Below are 13,400 nucleotides of genomic sequence, written 5' to 3'. Positions count from 1 at the left end.
TGGTAAAAGCAAGCCTGCCTAAAGAACAGAATGGACAGATCCTCGCATTTGTACAAGGTACCGCAGGAGCTCCTGCTAGTCCAGTTTCTGCTCAGCTTGAAATACTTACTGTGATTAGCTCCGTTGAGGTAACACCCGGGGCATACAGTTGACGGCCTTAAGACGGTGTAGCTGGTGGCGGTGCTCTGAGAGCAGTGTTAAGGTGGCCAGAGACAGACAGTGAAGGACACTCACGCGGAAACCAATGCTTTCCCAATTTGTGTCACTGTTTGCAGAACATGATGGTCTTCAGTGTGCTGCTCCAGAAGCTCGTATTTGCAACAAAAATCATCCCCGCTTTGTGCTGGGCTGACCGATGGCAGGGCAGGTGCTGGGTGCAGGCGGAGCTTCACCTGAGACCTTCACAGAATTGGAAAGCTGTTTCCTGTTTAGATGGCTTCTAGGCGTGAGCACAGAGGAGACAAGAAAGCAACAATGGCGCAAAGCTGTCTAAGAACAAAGTGCCCAGGATGAACTGGGATCCCTTCGAGTGGAGACGTTAATGCAGTCCAGTCCGATTTGGGGCAAAATCGTTCAGACTTAATCCTGTGTCCACAGAAATAGGAGGAAAAAGTTGCCCTTTGCTGAAGAGATGAGAAACACTGGTGTTTAATTGGATGGGGTCAAATACCATGTTTCCCCGAAAATAAGACATCCTCCAAAAATAAGACCTACTTACAGGTTTCCTTCTGAGTGAAATATAAGGCATCCCCTGAAAATAAGGCCCCCCCAGGCTAAAATTGAGAGATTTGGTCCACTGATTCTGAAAGAAATGGAGTCACAAGAAAATCACCAGGAAATTCAGGAATTGAATTATTATGATGATGTTCCAGAAGATGATCACATGATTGTCATTGAATAAATGAGTAAATCCTTGATACGGTAGGATTCACAGTTTGTCTGGTTTATGTTGACAACTACCGTACTACCGTACCATATACAGGTAATAAACTTCCTTTATTTTCATTTAACAATAAATGTGTACCGTATTCTTCTTCATGGAAAAATAAGACATTCTCTGAAAATAAGACCTAGTGCATCTTTGGGAGCAAAAATTAATATAAGACACTGTCTTATTTTCGGGGAAACAGGGTAAGAAAGTGATGATCGCCCTAGCCCAGTGGTCAACAAACTGCGGCTCGAGAGTCACATGCGGGCTCTTTGGCCCCTTGAATGTGGCTCTTCCACAAAATACCACGGCCTGAGCGAGTCTATTTTGAAGAAGTGGCATTAGAAGTTTATAAAAAAAAATAAATAAATAAAAAATTTGGCTCTCAAAGGAAATTTCAATCATTGTACTGTTGATATTTGGCTTGGCTCAATGGATAGAGCGTCTGTCTGCGGACTGAAGGGTCGTGGGTTTGATTCCTGTCAAGGGTACATGCTTGGGTTGTGGGCTCCGTCCCCAGTAAAGATGTGCAGGAGGCAGCCAATCAAGGAGTCTCTCTCATCGTTGATGTTTCTCCCTCTTCCTTCCTCTCTGAAATCAATAAAAAATATATTTTTTTAAAAAGAGTGATGATCAAGCCAACAGTAGATGGCTGAAAATTTTGAAAAAAGTCAGATTTTCTCTTAATCAAGGTATATTTTCAAAGCAATGCTGGGGAATGACTTTTGCATCTCATTACCTTAATAGTAGCTGCTATTTTCCTGTTTTGGCAATGAAAATGTAATCTCTAGTACTTACAATAGTGTCTACAGTAAATGCAAAGGTTGGCGTAATGTTGGATTGAATCCACCGGAAAGTAATTTCCTTCCAGTCTCCAACGCATCCACGCGGGTTTGAAGCGAAACGATTTGCTACCACCAGCTCCTGCGGGAGCACACGTGGCACCTGTTTTCTTCTCATCTTCAGCCTTCAGTGTGGAGTGGCTCCGGGCTTGAAAGGATCGTTATGCCAGTAAAAACCTGAAGACACAAATGCTTAGACCATCTTCCCTTTGCCTCATAGTTTATGTTCCTTTATCTTCACAGTTTTGAGTGAAAAGAAATTAGTATATTCACATAAAATTATCCTTTACGGCATGAAAACACAAAGAATTTCAGTTATTTTCTTCCACCTCCTTCACACCCTTCTGCCCCCCTCTTCCCCCCGCCCCGCCCGTCTCTACCAGCCCCCAGGGATGACTGGGCTTCGGACTGGGGGACTAGCAAGGGGAAGCACCGGGCATGACTCCCCAGCAAGGAGCCGGGCTTGCTGGCAGTGAGGAGACTGCAGCCAAGGGTATGGTGGGTGAGGAGGAGACTCGGGTTGAAAGTGATGACAAATGTCCTGAAAACAAGCACAAGGTTGGTTACAGGACATTGAGAAGCATTTTAGCTGAATGTTGTGAAACACAACAAAAGTACTTTTTCAGGCCCTGGACAGTGTTGATCAGTGGTTAGATTCCATCCCAATCAAGGGCACTTATTTGGATGGGAGGTTGGATCCCCAGCCCAGTCTGGGCGAGTGCAGGAGGCAAACCATCAGTGTGTCTCTCTCACATTGGTGTTTCTCCCTCCCTCCCTTCCATTCTCCCTAAAAATCACTGGGGGGTGGAGAGAGCTGTTTTGTTTTGTTTTGTTTTAAAATATATTTTATTAAGTTTTTACAGAGGGGAAGAGAGAGGGATAGAGAGCTAGAAACACCGATGAGAGAGAAACATCGATCAGCTGCCTCTTGCACAACCCCTACTAGGAATGTGCCCACAACCAAGGTACATGCCCTTGACCGGAATCCATAGGCCAAGGCTCTATCCACTGAGCCAAACCGTTTTGGCAAAGGGAGAGCTGTTTTTAGGCAAGGTAGGCTGGCATTGACACCGCGAGGCGCAGGCTAGTTCAGAAGTTGTTGCGTGAATCCCAGCATGCAGCGCCACGAGCCAGTGCAGGGTGTCAGCTAAGAGAATTGGGAGAAAAGCGGTGTGGAGGGTGGACAATGGGGTCAGGGCCGCTCGGTCACTGACCAAAGGGCTGACCTGTGAGGACAGTATCGCTGAGACAGCCCAGGCCGGCGCTCCCAGGTGCTTCTGGTTTGTTCAGATGATGACACTTGGAGCCTTAAATTGACCGCCAGGATGTGTCTTTTTTAAACTTTTTATTTAAGTATTGTTTGTATACAATTGTGTGCATGTTTAATACGTTTTTATTGATTTTTAGAGAGGAAGAGAGAGGGAAGGAGAGAGAGAGAGAGAGAGAGAGAGAGAGAGAGGGGGGGGGGAGAGAGAGAGAGAGAGAGAGAGAGAGAGGGAGAGAGAGAAAGAGAGAGAGAAACATCAATGATGAGAGGGAAACATAGATCAGCTGCCTCCTGCATACCCCCTACGAGCCCGAAAGCCAGGCATGTGCCCTGACAGGAATTAAGCCAGTAACCTCTCCGTTCATGGGTTTCAAGAGCTTGAAAAGGAAAAAGTTATTTTAATGAGAACTAAGTGGAATGTTCTATAAAGATGAGCCACTAAAAATAATGGCTGTTCAAACAGATCTGGGCAAAAAAATGTATAAGACTGGGAAAATCATCCAACAGCTGAAGGAGCAGATGCTTGACAGGTGTCATTGAGTTCCACTCCTCCTCAGAAACCTGGAAGCAAAATCACAGAATGTGTTAGTCATGTGGTGATCTGTAGGTCCGATAATTTCCTTCCTCTTCATCTGAAAGGCATTAAAAGAATATGCATTTGTATGTTTTTAAGTTAAAATGCATTGTTTAAGGTAAGTATGTGATGTTTTATTTTGACCTCAACTTTGATCACATGGACTAAAAAGCCTTCACCTTTTAGTGCTAAGAACAAATATCTCCAGAGTAAATGTCTGGTCTGTGCTGCACACTAAGCTCTGGGCTCTATGAACTCTGGGATCCCGATCAGTCTGAGGCATCTTTCCATCTGGGCAATGGTGCTCATTTGCACACTGTGGTTACTCCCTCTTCTCCCCACGCCCAGCTCTATTGAGGTATCATTGACAAATAAAATTGTAAGACCATGAGATATAATTCAGGTTTAACTGAGGTATCGTGTGTGTGTGTGTGTGTGTGTGTACCCACAACCAACCTCCCCTGGCCAGCCAACCTCCCCCTGTCTGGCAGGCCCTGCCCTGATTGGGACTGGGTGAGATGGCCTGATTGGCTCTGATCATCGGCCAGGCCTAGGGACCCCACCCATGCATAAATTTTGTGTACCTGGACTCTCGTTGACAAAATTATAAGACAGTGAGAATAAATGTCAGGTCTTTGACAAAGTGCCTATTTTTGTTAAAAGATGATTTTCCATTGGCCGACTTCTTTTTGGTTTTCCTTTTGACATTCAAAGAAGAGGTTTAGTTTTCTTTTCCTAAGGTTCCCTGGACTGAAGTCTAGGTAAGAAATTCTCAGTGACAGAGTGGTCTCCAACACCAGGACAGAAAGAGTCTGCTTTGAACAACAGTGGTCAAATAAGATGCCCACACAGGCTTCCACGTGAACAATGACCCCAGCCTCCTCCCTCTCCCCCTGCAGCTCCCTGCCTGGAGAAGGCAGAAACCAGGATTACAGAAAGAGCCAAACAAGACAAGAACGTAGAAGCCGCCAACCAGCTCCCCACCACTTCCTCCCACCAGCTCCCCAGCTGCCCACCTCTCTCTCCCACCACAGCTGCTAGCCTGCTACAGGCCTCAGCTGAAGAGGGAGAACTCACTTGAAGAAAGAGTCAGAGCTTTATTGCATAGGACTGGGCATTTAAGATTGAGCCTGTGTTCTGACTTAAAGTGATTATATGACCTTCTGTTACCTGAGAATTCAAAAAAAAAAAAAAAAAAATCAGTGCGGTGAAGGCCTAGAAAGAGGGGGAGGGGGGTGGAGACAGTGTGGAGGGGGCCATTGGGGACAAAAGAGGTATATCTGTAATACTTTCAACAATAAAGGTAATGTTGTTTGTGTTTTAAATCAAGGGACTAGCATTTTGGTTCAGGGACAAGGAAAAACAAATCCACCAGGCCAATATGAAACGTGGTGGGAGATGTGAGAACAGGAAAAAGGCCTTTCTTTTTCTTCGCTGTGGCTTCCCACAATTTATGAGAAGCACTTGGTAATTAACCCCCAACATTGTTAGCTCCTCTGGTTCAAACAGCCCCTCTGTTCAAACTACAAGACAAGATAGGCTACTCTCAAGGCTACATTCTTGCATTCCCCCCCTCCCTCCTATTTTCGGAACTGAGGGATAATTTGCAATAAGGAGTCTAGTTGATAGAAAATTCCCTTCCCCTTACCCTTCAATCAAGGCTCTTTTGAACTCTTCATAACTTTTACTCTAAGCATGTTTTACAGGCTTAGGAAAAATACTGATAAGACACTTCCCTAGGACATCTACCAGACTAACTCCTGGAAAGCAAACAAACTGTATTTTCAAGACAGCCCCTGATGTCTGCTCAACGTCAGCCCCAAATCCTTCCCCTTTCCTTGTCACCAAGCACCAGTAGCCATTACCCCTTAAAAGGGGGAGCAGCCAAAACCAGTTTGGCTCGGTGGATAGAGCATCAGCCTGCGGACTCAAGGGTCCCAGGTTCGATTCCGGTCAAGGGCAAGTACCTTGGTTGCGTGCACATCCCCAGTGGGGAGTGTGCAGGAGGAGCTGATCGATGTTTCTCTCTCATCGATGTTTCTAGCTCTCTATCTCTCTCCCTTCCTCTCTTTAAAAAATCAATAATATATATATATTTAAAAAAAATAAAAATAAAAAAAAATAAAAAATAAATAAATAAAAGGGAGAGCAGGCCCTGACGGGTTTGGCTCAGAGGATAGAGCGTCGGCCTGCAGACTGAAGGGTCCCAGGTTTGATTCTGGTCAAGGGCATCTACCTTGGTTGTGGGCACATACCCAATAAGGGGTGTGCAGGAGGCAGCTGATCGATATTTCTAGCTCTCTGTCCCTCTCCCTTCCTCTCTGCAAAAAATTGATTTATTTTACTTTATTGATTTTTTTGCAGAGAAGAAGGGAGAGGGACAGAGAGCCAGAAACATCGGATGAGAGAGAAACATTGATCAGCCACCTCCTGCACACTCCCTACTGGGGATGTACCTGCAACCAAGGCACATGCTCCCAACCAGAATGGAACCCGTAAACCCTCAGTCCACAGGCCGATGCTCTACCCACTGAGCCAAACCGGTCAGGGCCATAAAATGTATTTTTTTAAAAAGGGGGGAGCTGACTTTTGTTCTTTGCCCTGTATTGATTAACAATGCACTGGCCCTTTCCTCTCTTGGAAAGTAAACATAAACTTCCTCTCTGCATCTTTTCTTTTAGCTGTGAATTCTTTCACAACCTGTGTCACTGGCCAGACCCTACCAGGTGACAGAAGGGAAGTCACGTTGTGATTACATTCCATGAGTCACTGTTACTCAATGTGACTGTTACTCAATGTGCTAGCAGCACAACATCAACAAGCTGCCTACCAGAAATGCTCCCTTATTCTGGCACTTTGGGTGCAATGCCGGATTTCTAGCACTAATGTGGGTTTTTTTCCCCCTGAGTCATCTAGGTGGGGATTTTAGAGCTTACACCACCATCTTGCCTAGGAGCACACAACCCCAAACAAAGGTAACCTTTGAATTTAGAAAGTAGTACACATATTTACAACTTAGGTTCTCCCAGTTCATGGCTTCCTTGACTGTTTTCAAACATTTCCTGAAATTATTTTAGAAGTGTGTTAAGAGTATCAAGCATTACCTGCTCTGGCAGGTAATAAACTCCTACCTTTCCCTGTCACAGTCCAGTCTCCATGTTCCCTGCCTTGCTCTCCATCAGCTGGAGAACGGGAAAGAGAATGAGAAAGGCTGTTTTAGGCCAGCCTTGAAATGTCAGACACCGGCTCTGGCCACACACCATCATCTGGAACTCAATCACATGGCCACATTCGACTGCAGAGAAGAGGGACCAGGAAGAAGAGGAAATAGCTTAAATGGTGAGTATTTAACAAGTCCGGTCATAATATACATTATGTTGAAGATTCTATAACTGGTAAATGTTAAGATATAAATTAATATTTACACGATACCAAGAAGTATGATAACATCATTCTATATTAGTCAGGTAGGGAGGGAAATTTTTTTCCCTCTACCCTTCTAGGTTCTCTTAACTGGTCTAATAATTAAGTTGACATATGCCGAAGCCGGTTTGGCTCAGTGAATAGAGTGTCGGCCTGCAGACTGAAGAGTCCCAGGTTCAATTCTGGGCAAGGGCATGTACCTTGGTTGTGGGCACATCCCCAGTGGGGATAGGGGGGTGCAGGAGGCAGCTGATCAATATTTCTCTCTCATTGATGTTTCTAACTCTCTGTCCCTCTCTCTTCCTCTCTGAAAAAAAATCAATAAAATATATATTTTTTAAAAGTTACCTCTGATGCCAGGACCGGTTTGGCTCAATGGATAGAGCGTCGGCTTGGGGACTGAAGGGTCCCGGGTTCGATTCCGGTCAGGGGCATGTACCTTGGTTGCGGGCATATCCCTGGTGGGGGGTGTGCAGGAGGCGGCTGATCGATGACTCTCTATCATCAATGTTTCTAACTCTCTGTCTCTCTCCCTTCCTCTCTGTATAAAATCAATAAAATATATTAAAAATAAATAAATAAATAAATAAATAAAAATAAAAGTTACCTCAGATAATAGTACTCATTCTGGGCCTAGCTCCCTATGTAAATTCTTTTAGGCAAACAGGGAAAGGTAAGCATTTTTCTTGAGCCTGCTGGGTCTTGAGTGACTTCAGCTCAAAACAATCTCCATGCCAAAGTGGCACATTTTGGGGTGGCATATTCTGTTCTCCTTCATCCACTTTCTAAAGCATTTAGAAATACAGTAAATACACATTAGCTGAAAGCCTAATGACCAATTGTTATGATCCATATTTGGCCAAAGATAAAGAGAACCATCATAGAAGGAACTTCAGAAATTCAAGAATAAACCTGAAGCTTTATTCAAAATAAAATTATTCTTTTACTAAAATATATGGAAGTAGTAGTCTGAGTTTAAATTACTTTTAAACGTGATATTATAATAATGTCCCAGCCTGTCAGCTGTTAAGATTATTACTGAGGTCATTGCTGAACCTCATGACGTCACTCCACCCTTTCCAAAGGCCAAGGCTAAAGCCACACACGTAGTGAACTTTGGAAAATACCAAGGTCAGAGCCGTAGTATGGTTTATCCTTTAAAAACTTAATGCTCATTATCTTGGTAATGCCTTCTAGTGAGATTCCTGCTCAGAACAAGCACGTTCATCTGCTGGCATTCATCCTGTGTATCTTTATCATTCCTTGTCTCCAATGTCTGAGGTCCTGGAACGCTTCCTGCTCCTCCTTAGTCCCTTCTCCTAGGGCAGGTGTCGGCAACCTGCGGCTCCAGAGCCGCACGCGGCTCTTTGAAGCTTTACCGCGGCTCCGACAACTGGCAAGCCCGTGTGAAGATGAAGGTAACGTCTTAGGGCCCTGACGTGCTGACACTGTGCACTGAGGTTCAGGAGCAAAAATCCCATTAACCAGGTAAATTAAATATTTTAATTAGCTATTAATTTGCAAAAATATATTTTACATTGTTAAGTGAAAAAGTCCTTTTATTCTTCAGATTGACAGCTAACTGCACGACCCGGTATATAGCATTAAGGTAAGAAACAATATATGCAGTGTTATATTTGTTTTAAATGGACCGGGACCGGTTTGGCTCAATGGATAGAGCGTCGGCTTGGGGACTGAAGGGTCCTGGGTTCGATTCCCGTCAAGGGCATGTACCTTGGTTGCGGGCATATCCCCAGTAGGGGGTGTGCAAGAGGCAGCTGATCAATGACTCTGTCTCATCAATGTTTCTAACTCTCTATCTCTCTCCCTTCCTCTCTGTACAAAATCAATAAAATATATATTTAAAAAAATAAAATAAAATAAATGTCGCAATGGTTTTGCGGCTCCCAGGTTTTTTTTCCCCTTCGGAAACGGGTCCAAGTGGCCCTTTATGTCTTAAAGGTTGCAGACCCCTGTCCTAGAGGCTGGCTCCCCTGCTTTGCAACAGCAGTCCCTCCTCCTGACATACACCCCGCCCTCTCCCGTCTTCTAAGAGCCCACGTTGACTTGGCTTTGACCCAGGGCTTGGAAGCACAGCATTTAGCCCAGTGGTCAGCAAACTCATTAGTCAGCAGAGCCAAGTATCAACAGTACAACGATTGAGATTTCTTTGGAGAGCCACATTTTCTAACTTAAACTTCTTCTAACGCCACTTCTTTAAAATAGACTCGCCCAGGTCGTGGTATTTTGTGGAAGAGCCATACTCAAGGGGCCAGAGAGCCGCATGTGGCTCGTGAGCCACAGTTTGCCGACCACGGATTGAGACTTTTTGCTTTTGCTCCCTCACTAGGTGGTGCTCTTTCCCAAGTCCCATAAAGCACTGCTTGCAAATGACTCTGATGTGGGGTGCCCAGGTTGTGAGATAATTCTGCTCCGGTGTCACCCCGATTCACCACAGCCCAGGTCGCTGGTGCTTTGACTAGAACCTGTGCTGGCGTGGATGGGGATATTGTCCAGGGAGTGTGGTTTACTGTCTAAGGTTTTCTTCCTTGCTGGGCTGCCCCTTCCCTGGTCCTTTGGTTAGAAAGCAGATTTGTTGGGGAGCATGCTTTGTCTGTGCCTCTTGGTATTTCCAGATTGCAAGCTCCTGGGGTGTATGAAGCCAAAAGCAAGCCCAGGGGACCATACCTTGCCCACCCCCGCCCCCATGGGGTTCTCAGGTCCCTAGTCAGTGTGCCTTTGCTTGTTTTATAGAAAATGCCCAGGCGTTTGAGTTGTGCTTAATGAGAGAAGCATGGAATGGCGGGGCACTGTGTTAGGCAGGAGCAGGCGGGCTTGCTGTGTGCAGGAAGGTTCTGGGGTGTCGGGGCCCAGCTAAAAGGCGGTCACAGGAACCCATGAGAAGAGAGGCAGGCCAGGCACAGAGGAGTGGACAGAGGACAATAGTTAGGAGGTTAACATGGCAGAAAGAGCCACGTCCATGCAGGTCCTGGCCCGTGTCTGCAGCAGGTGGTCAGCATGGTCGAGAGTACAACAGCCTGAGCCTAGGGCCTCTCCCGGGAGGCCAGGCCTGCAGTGTGTCCCGGGCAAAGCAGGCACATGGCTTTTCCATACGCTGTCCCCTGGGTAAGTATCCTTTCCTTTATCAGGAATAGAAGGCTGTCCTTTTTAAAAAAAAATTTTTTTAATATATTTTATTGATTTTTTACAGAGAGGAAGGGAGAGGGATAGAGAGCTAGAAACATCGAGGAGAGAGAAACATCGACCAACTGCCTCTTGCACATCCCCTACCGGGGATGTGCCCGCAACCAATGTACATGCCCTTGACCGGAACCGAACCCGGGACCTTTCAGTCCGCTGAGCCAGACCGGCTTCGGCAGAAGGCTGTCCTTCTTAAAAATTAGAGGAGGTTCGAGTGTTGGACCCAACAAAGCCTACAGCACCCACCGGTGACTCAGCAAGCAGCGGAGGCAAACAGGACGGTGTTTTGAAAAGTTCTGAAAGTAAGATTGTCCAGCCCCTTACATTTTTAAGGTAGCTAGATCTATTATCTTCTGAAGTTTGGTTTTCTGGGAGTGAATAATGGTATTTAAATTTCTGGTCGATCACATTGCTAAACAATGAGGGCTGTCATCACAACAATAAAGCAAAATGCCACAGGAAAAGTAGTTATTTTTTATTCATGGGTTCAGGAAAGGAAACCAACTCATATATTGAGATTTTAAATATTCAACTCTCTGTAGGTGAATTGCTTGATATATTTTCTGGGAGAAAAAACACACCTTTTGTTGGTACTTTTCCATTTTCTTTCACTTGTCTATCATGTACATACCATTTTCCTCTAATTAAGCCGGATTTGGTTCGCAATCCTGATGGGCAGTGGTTTAAAAGATACAGACCTTCATATTTTACTTCCTAAAAAGCCCAGCAGCTGGCAGTGCCTGGGTTCCTGTGGACGCTCAACCATGTCACCCAGGACTTAGGGATGTGCACCCTCCGCTCTGCCTTCTCAGCGGGCCGGCTTCTGTCCTCACACGGGGCACTTGTGGTCATGACAGTCCTACAGATCCAAGGCCACAGCCTCTCCCACCTGCCAAGAGGCAAGGAGGAAGGGCGGGTGGACAAAGCGCTTCCGCCTCCTGCACATCTCCTGCTGGAGAAGACCATCCTCCTCAGAACCCCCGGTGTCCTCGGGGCCTGGCCAGAACTGCTCAGCTGGCCAGTTCTGTCTGGAAGGAGACTGGGCGTCTCTATTTGGTACCCACACGTGACCGGGGGTTCCCACCAGGTAGCCTGACTTGGAGAGGTGTTGGAAATACAGGAGCAGTTTCAGCTGTCGCACACATAGTGGTGCTGTTGATATCTAGTGGGTTGGCCAGGGTCCTAAATAACACAGAACACTTTTGCACACAGAAAAAGACTCATCCTAGGCGGTACCCCGTCTAACCCGCAGGGGAGAGGCGGTACCCCGTCCAAGGAACACAGGGGAGGGCGGAAGCCAGTCTGAGCCGCGTCCCAGACATTGGCCAGTGGGGGGGGGGGGGGGGGGGGGGAGGAGGACCCAGGCTTGGCAAATGAAAGGCTTCAGATGTTCAATGGGAAATATGGGGATGATTTCATATGTGTATTGTATTTGACAGCCATGTTTTAACACTGAATGTTTTTTATTTTTTTTAATTTTTAAAAAAATATATTTTATTGATTTTGTACAGAGAGGAAGGGAGAGAGATAGAGAGTTAGAAACATCGATGAGAGTCATTGATCAGCTGCCTCTTGCACACCCCCTACTGGGGATATGCCCGCAACCAAGGTACATGCCCTTGACGGGAATCGAACCCAGGACCCTTCAGTCCCCAAGCCAACGCTCTATCCATTGAGCCAAACCAGTTCTGGCGACACTGAATGTTTTTTAAACGTACCTTTTTATGTAGTACGTATGGCAATAGCATCCTGAAAACACACCTTAGGATGAAGTAAAGGCAATAAAAAATGTCCAAGCCTCTCATGGCCAAAATAAATAAATAAATAAATAAAAAGATTCATCCTCTCCCAAATACCAATACCATTCCGGTTAGGAAACATTGGCTCGGACCAGCCATTATGCATCCCCTGGGCTGAAGATATGACTCAGCACTGCCACGGGACCCTCAGCACAAACAGGAGCGTGTGCCATGGACCCGGGTGGACAGGGGAAGGAGGACGGCGGTGCTTCGTCATGCTGGCACACGGGATCCTTTTCAGAAAGCGGTGTGGTTTGCATGGAACGGGCACCAGGGAAAAACTCCAGCAATCAAGACCATGTCCAAGGCTGACTTTATTTGTTCTAACAGAGGGACTTCCCAGGACTTGCACAAGCTTGTTTCCAAGAAGTGGCGCTGAGTTCTCCAAACCTCTATTATCTCTGCTCCCTGACCCCACCAAGGATTCAAAATTAGAACCCAACTGCATAGCCACATTGTTGTTGTTGTTGTTTGTTTGTTTTGGGAGGGAATCTTTGTAGATCCTGTACCTGGCAGGTATTCAGTGAATGTTTCTTGGGTATATGACAAATACACTAACTCAAAACAATACAAGGAAACAAAGCCTGGAAAATTGTTTAGTATTATGTTCAAGGATATAGGTACAATGAAACATAATTTTAAAAATAGTACTAGCCTGGCCCGGGTGGCTCAGTGGTTGAGTGTAGACCCATGAACCAGGAGGTCACCAGTTCAATTCCCAATCAGGGCAAATGTCCAGGTTGCAAGCTTGACCCCCAACAGGGGGTGTGCAGGAGGCAGGCAATTAGTGATTCTCTCTCAAAATTGATGTTTCTATCTCTCCCTCCCATCTCCTTTTCTCAATCTGAAATCAATAAAAACATTTTTTAAGTAGTAAAATTTGTGATAGAAATATATTATTTTAAAAATACATTTTTAAGAGTGCCAGCGGAGTTCTTTGTGGGGACTGAAGGCATGTACCTTGGTTGCAGGCTCCATCCCCATCCCTGAGGGGCAAGTGTGGGAAGCAACCAATCGATGTGTCCCTCTCACGTCGATGTTTCCTTCTCTCTGTCTCTCCCCCTCTCTTCCATTCTTTCTAAAAAATCCATGGAAAAAAATCCTCTGGTGAGTATTAACAACAACAAACAACTCCTACCCTTTCTCCTGTACTTTCTGCAAACTGGAGGGCGTCTATTGCAGATTCTAACTTTGACCGCCTGAGGGCTCCACTACACAAGTGTGCTCTGCAATTATCGATAGATCAATTCCCTGTGGAGTTTGTTAATCCTTGATTAAGTCAATTATTTCTTTCAGATTTGTGTAATAGTCATGTTCTAACTACATCAGTTAGTCTACATTTATTTGCTAGCACCCTATTGTAAAG

At 45.6% G+C, this 13,400-nt stretch overlaps 1 long non-coding RNA gene across 1 annotated transcript; it reads right to left on the bottom strand.

The window, feature by feature from the left end:
• Positions 1-10,794: 10,794 nt before the first annotated feature.
• Positions 10,795-11,459, bottom strand: LOC118705896. Its single transcript, XR_004983842.2, has 2 exons — positions 11,320-11,459; positions 10,795-11,263 (listed from the first exon to the last, which is right to left on the bottom strand). It is a non-coding gene; the product is annotated as an uncharacterized LOC118705896 (long non-coding RNA).
• Positions 11,460-13,400: the final 1,941 nt, after the last annotated feature.

This window comes from Pipistrellus kuhlii, unplaced genomic scaffold, assembly GCF_014108245.1.
Source record: "Pipistrellus kuhlii isolate mPipKuh1 unplaced genomic scaffold, mPipKuh1.p scaffold_m20_p_5, whole genome shotgun sequence".
Taxonomy (NCBI): Eukaryota; Metazoa; Chordata; class Mammalia; order Chiroptera; family Vespertilionidae; genus Pipistrellus; species Pipistrellus kuhlii.
This window is presented reverse-complemented; position numbering and strand designations above follow the sequence as displayed.